The following is a 17,010-nucleotide window of genomic DNA, read 5'->3' as shown; positions in this document are numbered from 1 at the left end:
TTATAAATGTCTTCATAGACATGATTATTTAGTTGAGGATAGAAGATTTAAAGTCACATTCCCGACACCGGGGTACACCATGTTAGTGCTCGGTCATATAGAAGGTCCAACAAAAACGTATACCAATACAGATAGCAGAACTGACCTTGGGTTAGCTTTGGGATTGATCAATACATAATAATAACTGTACAGCTGTACAGAACAAACATAAAAGCCTTTTAAATAAAGAACAATTCTGTATTTGACATACATAGACACAACAGCAACTACTATTAACATACACCATTAGATAAGTTAAGATAAAGCATTATTGATTTTCATTGGGAAATTCAGGGTTCTTAGCAGCAACAGCAATAAGGGTGAAACACAGGATAAGATAGATATGAATTCACACTAGAATGATAATAATAGTAATATAAATAAAGGAATGTATGAAATAAAAAAAGGTCATTGATGCTATAAATAAAAATTAAAGGTGTTTAAATATATACAGTATAATTATAGATATGTTAAATATATATCAATTTGTGAGTGGGAGTCCAGGTGCAAGTCATAAGTACATGCAGTGCAGGTTGTTACATTGTATGTATTTAAATGGGTTTTTATGGGGGGGGTCAAGCCTATTATTGTGGAGCCTGATGCCTACTGGCACAAAGCAGGGTCCAGTGCTTTGTGGTGTGCCGAGGAGGGATGAGACTGTGGCTGATCCTAGGTTACAGTTATATACTTTATAATAATAATAATAGATTTATTTTGTTAGCACTTTTACAGGTGCTCAAAGACGCTTAATATATACGGTTGTGAAATCTTACAGTTGGGCATTTTGGTCGTCACCATCTTGGTTATTTGGAATTAGAAGTGTCGAGGCCGGGAGAACAGTACAACTCAACGCAGTACAAGACATTTTTAAGTCTACCATAACGTTACCATTCACATTCATGAACTCAAGTCACACACAATACGGAAGCATACCCTGGTTTTACTTTAAATTGGATCATCAATTATAAAATGATCATCATTCTGTATTGAAAAAGACTTGAATTAGCTATTGAGACCATATAGTCATTAGGACAATCTTTTCTGAGGTAATAGATATTCATTTCCCATAGGCTCTCCAATTCAACTTCCATTTTGGCTTCAATTTTTCAGCCCCAAGGGTTGCCAAGTGAATTTAGTATGCCTATATGCAATGTGTTTTTGATAAGATCATCTAACATCTGGACACACCGTTCCCAGGACACGTCCCCTCACATGAGGGTGGATGGAGGCGGGCTGCAGGAGGAACTCTGTGTTTGTGGATAAACAGACACAAATGAAGCAGAATATATACAGTTCACAGTAAGATGCTTATCCAGTGAATGTAAATGCAGTCGGTGTGTGATGAGAGTGCTGAACAGGACGATGAGAGCTCTCCCAGACATGGACGCTGCTTTTTGAAGTTCTGCAAGCTTGTGGAGAAGCAGTACACACCTCAGGCCTGCTGAGAGATGAAAGATCAGCCTTTTTGTCTCTGCCTTTTCCCCTTTGTGGTTGAATAGTCTTCTTTGCTTAGAAACGTTCCTAAATAAATGAAATGTCCCGGGAGTACCAAAGGTGCAGTCATGATAAGAGCTGTTTGATTCCTCTAGATGAAATGAAAGGAGCTTCAATGCTTCCTTTGTTATCTCCTTTAGCATAAGATACACCAGACCATCCTCTACGAAAGGAAAGGAGATCATTATCAGGTGTATATAACAAGCTTTTAATGAACTAAAGCTGATAACAAAAACAGGGGGAAGGTAGAAGAAAACAAAGAAAAACTGATCGAGCATAGTCCAGAGAGGGCACGAAACACCATGGCAGGATCACAGGGAGTCAGGCAGGGACGAAGTAACAGCACACATCAATAAACAGACAGGAACAGAGATGATGAACACAAGAGAGCACAGGCATATACACACAGATCTGATACAAGACCCAGCTGGGGAGGGCATGCACAAACACACAGGTAGCAGGTGTAGAGAACCAAACAAACAACTAGGAAAACAGAGACTGGAAGTAAAACAAGACACAAGGAGATCATATCATATCACCGAAAGTTAAGCTTCTCATTCAGCATTTTGTATCTCATGCCATAACTTGACAATGCAACATGTTTTAAGAGGTGCTGCAGCACAGGCATTATGAACAATTACATTTGTCACTGTGGTTAGGAAAGTGGTAAGAAAAGGACATGCGACCTGATTGTTTTTATAATTAAACTGCAGCCCACATCTTATGTAACCTCTCTATGTACGTGACATTTTTATCCAGACCCCCTTACTGTATGTAGCTTTAATTACATGTGAGTCAGCTCCGTGATCTGCCTCATTACAGCTCTCTCACATGCAGCTCTGAGAAGTGTCAGCAACACATTATCGCCTTTTCTACACAGTCGTTTAACTTCAAACACACATGCTTGCACGTGGGCGCACACAGACGTACACACACACACATACATGGACACACACACTAACACACACTCTCTGAAGGCTCATTTATGTCAATCAAAATGAATGCTTCTGCCTTCATTATACTGACATGCTGGGATTTCTAGAGAGGACCTTTTTCTATTTGATATACTAAGTAATCACAGTGTAGCACCCTAGATGAATGGAGAAAGTCATTAGTCAGCTAAATAGAACAGACATAGGCCCGTTCATCATTATTATTCAGCAATGTTCACGTCTTGACTACGGCAACTCCCTCCTGGTTTCTCGACCTGCCATCAGACCTCTACAGCTCATCCAGAATTCGTGTCTCTACTGTGACATGCTTTAATGTTTTTCTCCCCTCTTTTCACCCTCTGTCTGAGACCAGAGCCCAGTCTGTTCTGATTGATTAGCTGTCTCGCTCTCTTGTGATCGGCCAACCGCTTAGGGAAGTGTCGGAAATGTTCCCCCCATTAGTCTATCACATAGAATGTGTTAAAGCACTATAATAGAAGCACAAGTGTTATAGTAACTATGTCAAGTAAACAAAATATGTGCATATGTACACAAGGGAACATCCCAAAAAGCACAATAGCCCCTCTAAGTTCTCCCACTGCTCCTCACTCCCTTCAATGGCTACCATGGCTGCTTGAATCCGCTTCAAGACACTGCTGGCCTACTGTGAGGGGATCAGGTCCTTCACACACCCAGGACATTGTTAAACCACACACTTCTCTCTGCTACGGCCAATCGGCTTGCTACTCCCTCACTGCGAGTTGGACCCAGGTAACCCTCAACTTAAACACACCGGTTTGCTATCCTGGCTCCAAAATGGTTGCACAAGCTCTCCATTGATATTAGGACAAGCGGAAACATCTTCTGTAGTAAACTGAAAACCCACCTGTTTCGCTGTTCAACAAATGGTTTGGCTTATTTGAAAACAATATACCTGCATATTTCTTGTGGTTCTGAGTTTGTATCTTTATGGTTTATTGCACTTATTTGAAGTCGCTTTGGACAAAAGACTCAGAGTTCAGTTTTTCCCACAGCTCCAAAACACCGCAGGAATTAGCATTAAACCGTGGATTGGGTGCAGGCATTGTGATGCGGTCCTGAAACATGAAACAGGACACCTATTGTGAGATTTCTGTAAAAATGTAATGATGTATGATCTCAGATATTCCAGTAAGCCAGAGGGTCGACATATCTACTTGCTCTCATTTGCATCTCCTGGTGGATCTTGTTTTTTAAGCTTAGAACGAAAAGTTACATTCAGGGTCTTTACTCCATTGTAATGTCTTTAAGCGTTTAAGAAGAAAGAAGTACAAAGGTGAATCACTTTTAGAGACTTGTTCTGCAAGTCAACCAGCTCCTTGTTTAGACTAGCTTTAATTAGGTTATGGTCAAATTAAAAACACTCAAGTTGTTCCCACTTTAAGATAAGAAATATGATATATTACCGGTTTCAGGCTGGTGTCTGTTTGAAAGGCTGCAGCTTCCCTCCAGGCTTGATTATAGTGTGCGCTGCATACTTCTCAGGTTTGGATCGGGCTGCAGTTGAATGTTAAACCTCCGAGTGAAACTGTGCCTTGAATTAAACAACTTTTCCTTCCACCTCTTCTGCTCTCTGTGTTTATCTTCAAATAATTCTTCTGCGCTATCTCTGCTGTGTTCTGTCTCGCCTGGTCCTCTTTTATCTTAGTAAAGGAAATACATTACACGATTCATTTGGACTCCCTGTAATGAGGGCCGTGACCCTCAGGCGGCTCCTGTAGCCCCAGGCTAATGGGAGTTATACTCCTTCATTAGTAAAACCAACAGTAATTCACAACTGATATCTTGCTCCAGCAGTTCCCCTTGATTTCTGGCTTTCCTTGAGTTCTTCACCCCAAAGTCTGCTGTCCTTTGAACAGGACACTATGTCATTGTTCTTACAGCCAATTCAAAGTTATTGTAAAGTGGGTGAATCTCTTGAAGGGAGGGTCATTGAGCTGTATATTTATTCAGGTTACTTAATGATACATATTTATTTTCTTGCAGTTTTTCTATATATAAAATGTATCATTATTCATTGTAATTATTGTTGTTATTTAAATAGTCTTTTGGGCACCTGTATATATTGGAAATAGGTGGTGGGATCAGCGCACCAGCACCAGCATGTTTTTTCTCCAGGTTGGAACACACATGCCAACAGAAAGGCTATAGGGCAAGAGTATATGTGAAATTGTACTTTGTTTACAAGAAAATGTACGAGAAGGATATTCTTGCCTGGACTTGGATCATTATTCCCTGCGTGAGATTCGCTTTCTGTTGAGTTAAATGTTCTGATTTATTTCTTATTTCGCTGCTACAGAGGGTATTGCCTTCTGTTCTGAAACTCTAAATATATTCCTTTGAAGGAGTGTGACATGCCCAAAGTGTTCACTTAAGCACAGAGGTTAGAGAACAGAACAAAGAGGGCTGGCTTTCTTCTTCAGGCCTGAATGTGTGACAGTTTAGTCCGTAAGAATCAAAGTCAGTTTTCATTGATGCCCCATGTGGCCAATGTTCCTGTCACTTCCAACACTCCAGTGACTGGTTTGTGATGTGTGCCTCAATTCATTTTTCTCCCTGTCGTGACTCTCGTGGCGCTTGTTATGTTGTCGTTTTTTCTCCATTAATCTTCTGCCCTTTGACGGCTCGGTGGTGACGCAGTGGTAATGGAGACATACATTTCTCCTGAAGGCTCAGAGCCTGTATTTCTACGTACCGGACAGTGTTCAGAAGTCATTCAATGGTCAGCTGCTGCAACTTTTGATAATGTTTTCATTTATTTACTGCGTAAACTTCCTGGTAAAACAGTTTAATACAGGTGATGGGAAATAATGGTGAGAAATACTGTACTTAAATACTTTCAAATACTACAATAAATGAACTGTGAATTTAATTTGGCAGCATTGATCCAGATGGATATTTACCTCTAACTACAAAACTAATAACATTTTAATGATTGAGCGTTTCCACCGCTCTCAACATTGAGGTGGCTAAGCTAATAGTTCAACCAAATCCAGGGTTATGTTCCTGCCTGTTCATTTAAATGAGTTAGATTGAGCAACTGTGAGGTGGTGCGCTTGTGTTATTCGCCCAACAGTACAGAAGATCACTGGGTAACTTTATTCTTGGAAGTTAAACGTGTTGGCTCTCCAGTTCCTTTCCATCGTATCAGCTTATTGCAGAGCATCAGACCTGACCTAGCACCCAAAGGTGCAGTGTCTCAATTAGGATTCCTCTCTTAGTATGTTGTACACCTGCGCAGTGTTTGATTTCAACTTCTGGGTAGCATTGTCTCAAACGGCACACCGCTGCTGAGCTGTAACCTGACGTGAGGATCGCTAGCTAGCAACTTTATAGTTAGCGGTACTAAATCCTTACAGACTGCTTAATTAAGACAATATAAACAGTGGCTTCTTTTTGACACAATATAGTTGGATGTTTTTCAGCAAAACACATCATTTATATTCGAATAGTGAGACGTTGACCGAAGCAGCAGCAGCAGTCATGGCTGGTACCGCAACTTCTGTTAGCAAAGATGGTGACCTTTGAGGTTGAGAAGTGCTGTATTCAATCTGGAGCATTGCAGATGAAGAAGAACTCATTTGTCCACTGTGTTTGACAACAGGCTTCACAGAGTAAATGTAGGAACTGTAGAGCAAGCAAAAAGATAAGACTTGAATGTAAGAGTCGGGGAACATGTATATCCTTGAGAATGTGAAGTGTTGCCATGGGAAAACTCTGGAGTAGATCAGATACTGTGAATCATTTAGGAGATTGCTTTTTTCAAATAATAAATGTCCCAGCAATAAATATTACCAGTAAATCAATAGAAAGCTTTGAAAGAGAGATGTGTAAAGTGAAGCTCAGAGATTGTCAGATGGTATCAAGACATGATGAGTCATGATTTTACAATCTCTCTAACATGCAGCAGCTGGTATATAGCTATCAAAACCTCAGCTTGTTAATGTGTTTACTGCAGCCAGATCAATGCCTAACACCCCTTTACACTTCTCTAAACACCCCTTTACACTTCTCTAAACACCACTACAACGAAATGTAGAAAAGTGTCAACTATGCAAGAACGAAATAAATGTGCAGATTTAAAGGGGCACATTTAACAAAGAGGGTATTAAGAACTTGTATAAAGTCAGTTGGGGCTAAAGCACATTATTCCACATTCAAATCCACTGACCTTCTAGCATAAGATTGTCCCTGGCTGCATCATATTTCAAATGCATTCATATTTCTGCAACTTAAAACAACTAAATGCTTGCCAGCGCATTGCATTTAAATGTAGATTAGCAAATGCATGTAATTGGATTCTACAGTGTGCAGAGCATTATCTGGAGCTGTGTATATTGGCTGTAATGCAAAAGGCTGAACTCAGCAGATGGATGGACGCTTGCTCTTGGCAACTTCTCACCGCCTGTGTGTGTGAGGAGCTGAACACGCCTCATTTACGAGTGTAGAGAAGTACTTACACAGCTTTCTCTCTAAGGTGACTACCCTCCCTCATATCCAACCCCTGAACCGCTCTGCGGTGTGAATAACAGGCATGCAATCGATTGAGTAAAATCGAAAAAGTTCATGGTTTAATCCAAGGACAGGGATTCGTGCCAGGGTGAGCAAATGAACCCCATGCATCTCCTTGGATTGAGCCTTGATTATGCTTATGGTGATTACAGTTGTATTAGCCTCACAGCCAGACCTTTCTCCATATTTAGTTTTAGTACTGTGCCAGGGCTGGAGAGGTCTAACTGAACCCATCATCATCATCATCATCATCATCATCGTCATCGTCATCATCATCATCATTACCTGCTAGCGGCGCTAAGCCCAGGATTCAGCAACTGTGTCCTTTGAAACTGTACCAAGCAGATAGTGTACGGGGAAGAGAATTCTGACAGAATAATGAGGATAATGTGCAGGGAGGTTTTCATTTAGAAGTATTCAAACACTGCCAGAGCCCATACCGTGTTCCTGTTAGTGTTACTTCCTGTTTGTCTTCTTCTGTTGATTTCTCTGACTTCCAGCTCTTTCTCTTTTAACCTCTTTCCTTCTCTTGTTTTCTTTGTCTTTTCTTTACTCGGGACAGTTTAGTCATCGTGAATCCAAAGTGTTGTGCTTTCCATAAATATCAAAATGAATATTCAAAAAGACTGCCCATAGTCCCTTGATCCTCCTTAGCAGCGGTCTGTTAACATTAGCAGCGGTCCGAATTAACTGAATCTGAAACTAAGCTGTGAAATTAATCTAGTTAAATGATGTTGATACCTACGCGAGGAGACTGTTTTAATATACCATGATTTTTTTCATCCATCCCTGCGACAACAGATCCCAGTTTTTAACTTATCGGTTCCGTATTTTATTTTGAAAAGCTTTCTTCCTCTGTGTCATGTCTGTTTTTACTTCCTGTCTTTGTGTGTTTTCCTGCCTGTTTTGATTGTCTGTCCTGGCTCTATTAGTTCCACCTGTTCCCCATCTGCCCTTTGACCACCTGACCTCCTGTGCACCTGCTCTTTATCCCCTCATTATATTAAGTCCTGTTTTCAGTTAAGTTTTTGGGTTCTGGCAATGTTCTGCTCTGGTTTGCCCTGTCTGCTTTCCTTTCCTTGTCTGGACTAAGCTTTTAAATAAAGGTAGTTTCTGCTAAGAGTAACTGTCAACTGCATTTGGCTTCAACCTGCTCTGCTGTCTGTGACACCCAGGGAATTATGTTCTCCTGAATGAAATATCTCATATCTCCTGGAAGGACTTTCTTCCAATTTGGCACGAACGTTGATTTGAGAATAAAGGATAAACTGATTATAATTTAGTGGCGCATGAAGCCAGAAAGGGGACGACTGTAGATTTTAAAGAATACACAGATTACAGGTGGACTTTGGTATGTGCACAATCTCATTTTCCGGTCACAGCTCAGTCAAATGAATGGAAAGTGAAAACAACTCTGGATTAGGCCATTATGGCATTTTCCAACTTTTAAACACTAATGATTTAAATAAAAAATGCTGATTTACAGACATCTCTTTCCCATGAAAGTAAATGGGAAAACGTTTTTTTTGGCCACTACGAAAATGTGCTTTAACGGCCGGCGCACTTCCTTGGGCTTGGTCTTACCAGTATGTGACATTTCCAACTGTATTTCCATTAGAGGCCCATGTGTCTGAGGTATGTGATTACACTTCAGACTGAACTTCTGTGAAGATTGGGTGACAAAGAGGACCATACTGAAGGTTTCCTCTCTGAGCATGGGGTGCAGTATAAAAGTGTAGGTCACACGACGCAGGGTGAGTCACTCCTGTTCCACAGGCCTCATTCTTATTATGGTTCTCCCATAAAGGTCACTTCATTTTTGAATGTGAATATAGTGAGCAGGTCGGTAGGATGTGGAAAGAGCAAAAATAAAATGGCTTTTCTTATCAGCTGCTGGAGTGCTCTGTGGGTGAATCTATCCTCTCCTCTTTCTTTTCCCTGGCAAATGAAGCCAGTCAGTGTCTTGACGTCCGCCGGCAATGGCGTCGTTAGAAGCACAAGGTTGTGTGAAGGTCGAGTAAATACCATTAGGCCTCCGACCTGCCTCCCTCTGGGAGAAGTGACGGAGGAGCTTAAAGTGGAAAGTGCTGCCGGAGCCCTGCAGGTGGATCTGTGTTTTAAAATGGCTTAGCGTTACATTCTGTCTCTGCTCCCCAGAGGGAGACGAGAGGGGACATAAACAGAGCTCTGTGTCTGTGGGACATCTCTTCTGTTCAGTGATGGAAGAGGTACTCAGATATAATACTGAAGTCAAAGAGTCAATTGTAAAAATACTGCACAGTAAAACTAAAGTAAAACTCCTTCTTTTAAGATGTACTTAAGTAAAAGTACACTCGTATTGGCATCAAAATATACTTACTTACTCGTTAAACCTACTGGCCCGTTTCAGAGTCATATATTTTAGACTACTGCATTATGATTATTAATGCATGAATGTGTTCAACAGAGCTGGTAAAATCATTTGTAACTACTACTGCTGCTGGATATTTTAACCTATTAAACATACCATAGTTTAGTTGATTTTTTAGTTTCCAAAATGTAGTGGCATAAAATAAAAAACATTTGTTAAAGTACCTCAAAATTGTACCCGAGTAAAGTACCTAAGTAAATGTATTTGATCCCACTCCACCACTCCATCTGCTCTGACAGACATCTGTTTTATGCTGTTGCACATGATGCATAAGATAGAAATGGAAACACACAGAACATGTGAGTTTACGTGCATATTTCTGGATGGTAATGTTGAGCTATGGGGAAACAAAAGTGATTCTTATCTGAAAATGTGCTGCAGCGCATTAGCATCTGAACACTGTCACATGAATACTGAGTGTTTCACCATAATCAAATGGTGACGTAAGCGTCTGATGGTTTCATAGAGTTTAAATAATCCATGGGTGATAAGGAGAGCAACGTCTCTCTGGACAGCGTATCAATAAAGGTTTATCACAGTTCAGGTGTGCTTTTGAGACCTGTGAACATTAGTGGAGTCAGAAATACCACAAATGATGTTACATTAATTTAAAGCTATTGAACGTAATACAGTTCTGCATTTTTAACCTGTTAACCTGTTAAACCCCGAGCCTGTTTTTCAGGTTTCAGGCTCGAAAATGACATTCCCAGAACAAATGACCATATCTTCCCTTCTAAAAGGGTTAAATTAATAATCTTTTTTCTCAAAGTAATGATAAACCTGTGAGTTGGATGTAGAAAAGTCAGATTCAATATAGATGTTTTTTATTTTAAAGAAAATTCAGATTGAACATGGTAAAAAACTGTAAATTATAGTGTCCGTCCAAAAAATATTTTGTACTTATAGTGAAAACTAACCTTGGATGATGGGTTAGTAGACTAAAAGCTTTAGGAATCCAAAGTACAACATATAATAAGTACCCTGTATGAAGATTGATGCAAAACAAGTGATATTTGACCTTTTTAGACAGATTTAGCAAAAAAAAACCTCTTCTGTGGCCATTTGGGTGGATTTTCCATATCTCTGGCCCCCCTTGCTCGATTTTGACATGTGACATCTCTTTCTGACAGTCAGAGCCAATGGAATGGAGGGGAACTCCCACATAGTCCTTATTTGGTCATGTGTATGTGTGAGACTGCTGCATCGCCGAGACCGGAAGCAGCAGCTAGCTGTGGTAGCTACCATTAGCAGCTAGCATTTACTCTCCGATCTTTACATAAATATGGAATTATGGATTATAAATTCAATCAGTTTTGTATACATGGACGTTAAGAACCTATGGATTAACCGATTCAGCCGCGTTTTTTCTCATTTTAATGCCATTGAACACGTACTTTGATCAGATTGACAGCTACTTGTGAGACGATCTCCCTAGAAGCTTCGTAAAGGTACGTGTTGTGATGACTGTATTTGCTTCCCCTGTCGCGAGTCCGGATCACTCAGTGATGAAACTATATACCTACATAATCTATGGAGTCTCAGCTTTAATCGGATATATTGTATGTGCAGCTATGATAAGTAATACGGGTACTTTTATCTTGAGTTCTGTGCCAATGTCCGTTAGCATTTTTCGCTCAGGGGTAATTTAGATGCTTGTGAGACTTGTGTTTTGTTTTGGTAAACATGGTTTATATCGGCAGTTAGCTGAGATTATTTCCGTTAATCTGGTATAACACATTAATAGGTTCTTAAATATTAGGATCCCCTGAGACACAGTATCGTGAAAAAAAGACCCAGGGTCCCCGCCGGCGGGGACCTTGGGGCTTAACAGGTTAAGCCCGAGAGACCCCGGTACCGGGGCCCTCCCGCAACATCTTGCAGGAAACAGTGTCTGAGGGCATCTTAACATTTAATAAACTATGAATGTTTTATATCCATGTAACGGGAAGAAACTCATCTAACTGATAATTTTTATTTAAAAAAACAAAAAAAAACACAATGCTAACACTGAGCCTCTGAATTAGCAACGAGCGAAAAATGCTAACAGATTACTGCACCGAAACTCACTCATAAAACCTTATTATTTATCCTTTCTGCACATGCAACCCATCGATTCGCATCGTGAGATGACACAGAATATATGGGTACATACATCATCACTATATGATAAGAACTCGCGACTTTATAAACAAAAACAGACATCAAAACATGTGGCGCTAGGTAGCTAAAAACGCTAACATGGCTTACCTGTGTCGTTGTAAATGGTAAATGGACTGTGCTTTGTTAGAGATTTAAAGGGATAACTGGTCCGCTTTTCAAATCTCCGCGCGTCCCTATCAAGCTGGTTATAATACAGGAAGGAATCCAGAGCTACCAAGTAACCGTTAAACAATAATCTACTTTAATGGTAATATGACAATGCAATACAATCAATACAGTACAAATTTAATACAAATTACCTTTGGGATCCCGAATTTACCTGCACGTGTGCCAGCCAGAGGAAAAAGAGTGAACACAGCGTGTGTCTCTGTGTTTATACTTTCTAACAATGGGAGGAGTTATCTGATCCGCCCTTTTGGACCTCCTTGATTGGATCACAAATACCTCAGATCTTAGTTATCTGATCCGCCCTTTTGGACTTCCTTGATTATATCACAAACACCTCAGATCTTAGGTTTCCCCAATCACTGTAGCTCAGTTCCATTATCTCTAGATCTAAGTTGAATGCAAATCAATACATGCTCTCACCTTCCTTTGTCCTCAAAAACACATGTCAACAGGCCCCAAATCCAGCTCACAGTTTTACACAAATTATTTCCCATTTTAAGCTTATTCATAGTTTGCTAACATGAATACATACAAATATTTCACTACAGCTTGTATAGCGCTTTATCTAGTCTTTACGACCCCTCAAAGCGCTTTACATACTACATGTCATTCACCCATTCACACCCATTCATACAGAGCAGTACCACTTGGAACTAACATTCACACACATTCACATACCGTTGGCCATGCCATCGGGAGCAACTCAGGGTTAAGTATCTTGCCCAAGGATACATCGACATGTTGGCTGCACGGGCTGAGATCGAACTCACAACCTTCTGGTTGAAAGACGACCGCACTCCCTCGCAGCCACAGTCACCCTTGTCTGGTCAAAAGTGGTCCTCAATGGCATTAAAACGATAAAAACGCTGCTGAAGTTAATCCATAGGTTAATCCAATGTGTCTGTGTCCCTTTGAAATGATTTCTGATAATCCATAAGCAATAAACCTGCTTTTCCGTTTCCAGATGTCAGAGTGAGAGATAGGTTCGCTCTCATGCAAACCTGCATGCGCGAAGCCCCCACCTTTTTTTGTTACCATGTGTGTGTGTGGGGAAATTCCCCTTCGATTCTATTGGCTCTAACGGTCAGAAAGAGATGTCAATCACCAAAATCGACCAATGGGTTCCAGAGAAACGTTAAAAACGCCCATTTCCACCCAAATCACCTCAGAGGTGGAGTTTTTTTTGCTAAACCTCTCTAAAAAGGTCAAATGTCACTTGTTTTGCATCAATCTTGATACAGGGTACTTATTATATGTTGTACTTTGGATTCCTAAAGTCTACCTTACCATCATCCAAGGGTAGTTTTCACTATAAGTAAAAAAGTATCTTTGGACGGACACTATAATTTACAGTTTTTTACTATGTTCAATTTGAATTTTCTTTAAAATAAAAAACATCTATATTGATTCTGACACACAGCAGGTTTGAAGGAAATACATCCTCACTATCATGTTGTGTGAATGGAGGTGAAGGTGGGAGCACGTCAATGATCGTGCCAGTGTGGATTTCATCATCTAACACTCCTAATTCTGAAACTCTGGTGTATGCTCTATTGGACACCCAAAGCAGTCACACCTTTGTAGAACAGGAGGTTTGTGAGAAGCTGCAAACAGAGATGGAGCCGGTAAAACTAAAATTATCGACTATGATGGGAAAAGACTCAATTGTAAAGAGTCAGAGAGTTTGTGGACTCAAAGTCAGAGGGTTCACCTCAAATACCTCCATTGATCTGCCTCCAGCTTATACAAGGGATTTAATTCCACTTGAACGTGCGCACATTCCAACCTGCAAGACAGCCATAAAATGGAAACACCTTGCAGATATAGCTCAAGAGATGCCTCCACTTATAGATTGCGGTGTTGGATTACTGATTGGCTATGACTGCTCCAGAGCACTGGCCCCAAGGAAAATCATCACTGGTGGCGATTACGAGCCATTTGGTATTAAGACCGACCTTGGATGGAGCATCGTAGGAAGTGCATCACATCGTGTGAATTCTCAAGATGTGACTGGACTTTGTCATCGGATATCTGTCAGGGAGGTGCCACCTGTAACGCCATCAGCCGTTATCAAGGTGCAGGAGTCCAATTTCGCGGACACCAGGCCAGGGGACAAAAGCATATCTCAAGGTGATATTCGCTTTCTGCAGATCTTAAAGGAAGGAATCCAGCAAAACGAGCTGGGTCATCTAGAAATGCCTCTTACATTCAAAGCACAAGCTCTTCTCCCAGACAACAAAAGGCTGGCTTTGATTCGACCGAAGCACCTTAAAAGGGAACTGGAAAGAGAGCCTACATTCAAGGCTGACTATTTGAAGTTTATGGATGGCGACGCAGAGAAAGCAGAAACACAACCAGAACCAGGACCGGATCTCGCAAATGGCCTTCTAGGTCCATTCATCCTTGAAGGAAAGAGGGTTCTGCGAGAGATGTGTGGAATCGGATAGGATGATCCACTGCCAAGCACGGTGAAGCTAAGGTGGGGGAGTTAGATGAATGATTTGGAAAATCTTGAGAAGATTCAGATCCCAAGATGCTTCACACCTACAAAATTTGGTGAGCTACTGAGTGTCGACTTCATCACTTTTCTGATGCAGCAGTTGGGGGAAAAGGGTGAACGCCTCAACAAGTCATCCGTTGTTGAAAGACCTATTCAGAAGTAAGTTGTTCTAATGGAGAGCAGTTAGGAAGCAAGCAGTTGCTAGAAACTTATATATTTCCTCGTTAGGCTAAGGGGCTAATAAAGTTGATGTAGCCTTAGTTAAGTAAATGAAAATTGATTGCTCAAATATGTAAATGATATTGTGAACTTGCACTGTTCTATATGTGAGTTAAACAAACAAGCGAAAAGAGTTGAAAATTACCATTGATTTATTTGATGAAGATCATATTGTATATGTATTGACATCTGTTTGAAGGTAATTTTGGTGGGAGTGTAGCAGACGTTCAAAGGTCCCTTATTATTGTTTTGTCCTTTTTTGAAGAGTGTTTAATGTATGCTTGAACTTTGTTTTATTTTGTAAAAATGATAAGAGTTGTCTTTCCGGAAGTCATGTGACCTCTTGCCCCGGATGTTTATATTGTGTTTGGGAGAGAGTAAAAGGGCGGTAAAAGTGTCAACGATGTGATAACGTAATTCTACTGCTGGTCTACTAGGCAAACACGTTTTCACGGTGTTTCATGATTGTGCAAAGAAGAGAATAAACGTGATTGTGGACATCAGTTCGATGCGTAATGTTCTTTCAAGACCAGAGTAGTTACAACTGTTATCCTTCTCTCAGTGGATGTGCATCACTCAGCACTTGGTGGTTATAAACACCTTCAGAGATTTTGAAGTGTTGATGTCATTCATGACTTTCTCAATTCTGTAATAGCTGTTTTCATGCTCATGTAATCTCTCACATCAACATAATCAACAATTTGCTCCTTAAAGCCCTTATTCTGCTTTTGGGAGTCTCCCTTCCCTGGAGTGTGTTTATAAAGGTTTGTGTGCATGTAAATGGTCTGCAAAGGCTAAAATCCCTGTGTTCCCTCCAGAGGGAGTTCCTCTCCCACACACTCCCCCTCAGCCTCCAAACCCTCGATTGGACTCCTTTGTTTACTTCTGTAACATAATGACATCACCATGTAATACTTGTGCTACTTTGGTTAAGACTCCATTACATTTGGTACGTGATACGCAGACTGGGCTCTGGTTTCAGACAGAGGGTGAAAAGAGGTGCTGCAGCACAGGCAGTATGAGACAAATAAAGAGCTGTTTGAACATTAAAGCATGGAGACATGTCCCAGTAGAGGCACAGAATACAAATAAAGACCTGAAAATGAGCAGAATAGGGCCCTTTAAAGGGATAGTGGAAATGGAACCTCAAATAGTTTCGTTTTAACTTATATACAAGCATAATTACGTACCAAAACAATCACACCTGATTAAAAAAATATAATAATTGCCTTACGCATGTTAGAAGCACTTTATTGCAGCTTCCCCGAAGTTTTTTAGAAACGAAATGTTCGACTCAGCCAAACCGGAAGTGACGAAAACTTAGGAAGACGATACGATAACAAACCATGGCGTCTATGCAGAATGAACGTGGAAGGGCAAATATACCAGACAAAGAAGAAGGATTGTACGAGGTATCCAGTGATGATAGCGAGTCAGAAACATCCTCTCGGCGTTCCTACGAAAATGTCGTTTTAGGAACTGAATCTGAATCCGGTTCAGTAAGCGACGATGGTGACAATATTGAGCCAGACGATGGACCATTACGTCCTTATTTGTTCGAGCCCGAGCCCGAGGTGATGGTTCACGGCATGGGCAATGGCGAGGATGACCAGGACCAGGCGCCAGATGATGCACCCCTACGCACAAATAATCTTGACTGGTAGGTCCCTAAGCATAGCTCACGCATCTTAAGATCACCTGTAGCCTTTACAAATATTAATCATGTCTCAGGACTTCTTAACATTTATGAAACTATTAATGTTTCATACCCTTTTAAAGGTAAGAAACTCCGCTAACTGACAATAAGAACAATTGTTAGCTAGAAAAAACACGAGTAATACCAAGCCTTTGAATTAGCATTGAGCGAAACAATGCTAACGCTTTTTTACACACAACACACGGTAGAAATGCCCTTATTACTATCTTAACTGCACAAACAAGATATACGATTTAAAGCTGAGACTCCACAGATTCCACACATGTAATGTCATCACTGTAAGACCTCGAATTCCTGGAGCTATCAGCCAGAAAAGAGAAAGTAAACAACATCCTAGGCTAGCCCGGCTGCCTGTCAAGTGTAGGCTGTACTCACAGTACTGTTAGTCTATCATGTCTATATGATGACTGTAGTGTACACATTCGACACTGTGTACCGGATAAATGGCGTTGTACAAAATGGTACAGGCTAATGATGCATTAAATCAACAAGAAAACATAATAAAATACTCACTCCTTATGTATTCCACTTTCAATTTGAGCTAGAGACCGAGGAATCTCGAAACAATCGTCAGTAAAATGACGGGAGCACACGACTGCCGAATTACTCGTCAGCTTCGGCTCCGTGAAGTTTGCCCGTGTTATCTGAACAAATTTCACCCACTGACGACGAATGGCTGGGTTTCTTGGAAACGCATGCGTCGATACGCCATTCTCTGCATTTGCTGTCGCACTACAGCCATACAAAACACATCTATTCACCATAATAAAGGTCGGCTATTCACATGCAAATGCTATTGAATGTCCGCTATTGTTTGTGC

At 40.7% G+C, this 17,010-nt stretch overlaps 1 protein-coding gene and 1 long non-coding RNA gene across 2 annotated transcripts in view; one reads left to right on the top strand and one right to left on the bottom strand.

Annotated features, from left to right (window-relative positions):
* LOC117555642 (calcium-binding protein 8) overlaps nt 1-17,010 on the top strand; it is a 205,643-nt gene that overhangs the window by 136,300 nt on the left and 52,333 nt on the right. The window lies entirely within an intron of this gene.
* On the bottom strand, nt 217-11,922 carry LOC117555644. The gene is made up of 2 exons (XR_004570424.1): nt 11,886-11,922; nt 217-1,696 (listed from the first exon to the last, which is right to left on the bottom strand). It is a non-coding gene; the product is annotated as an uncharacterized LOC117555644 (long non-coding RNA).

This window comes from Gymnodraco acuticeps, unplaced genomic scaffold, assembly GCF_902827175.1.
Source record: "Gymnodraco acuticeps unplaced genomic scaffold, fGymAcu1.1, whole genome shotgun sequence".
Classification (NCBI taxonomy): Eukaryota; Metazoa; Chordata; class Actinopteri; order Perciformes; family Bathydraconidae; genus Gymnodraco; species Gymnodraco acuticeps.
Note: the sequence above shows the minus strand (reverse complement) of the source record. Positions and strands in the feature narration are given on the sequence as shown.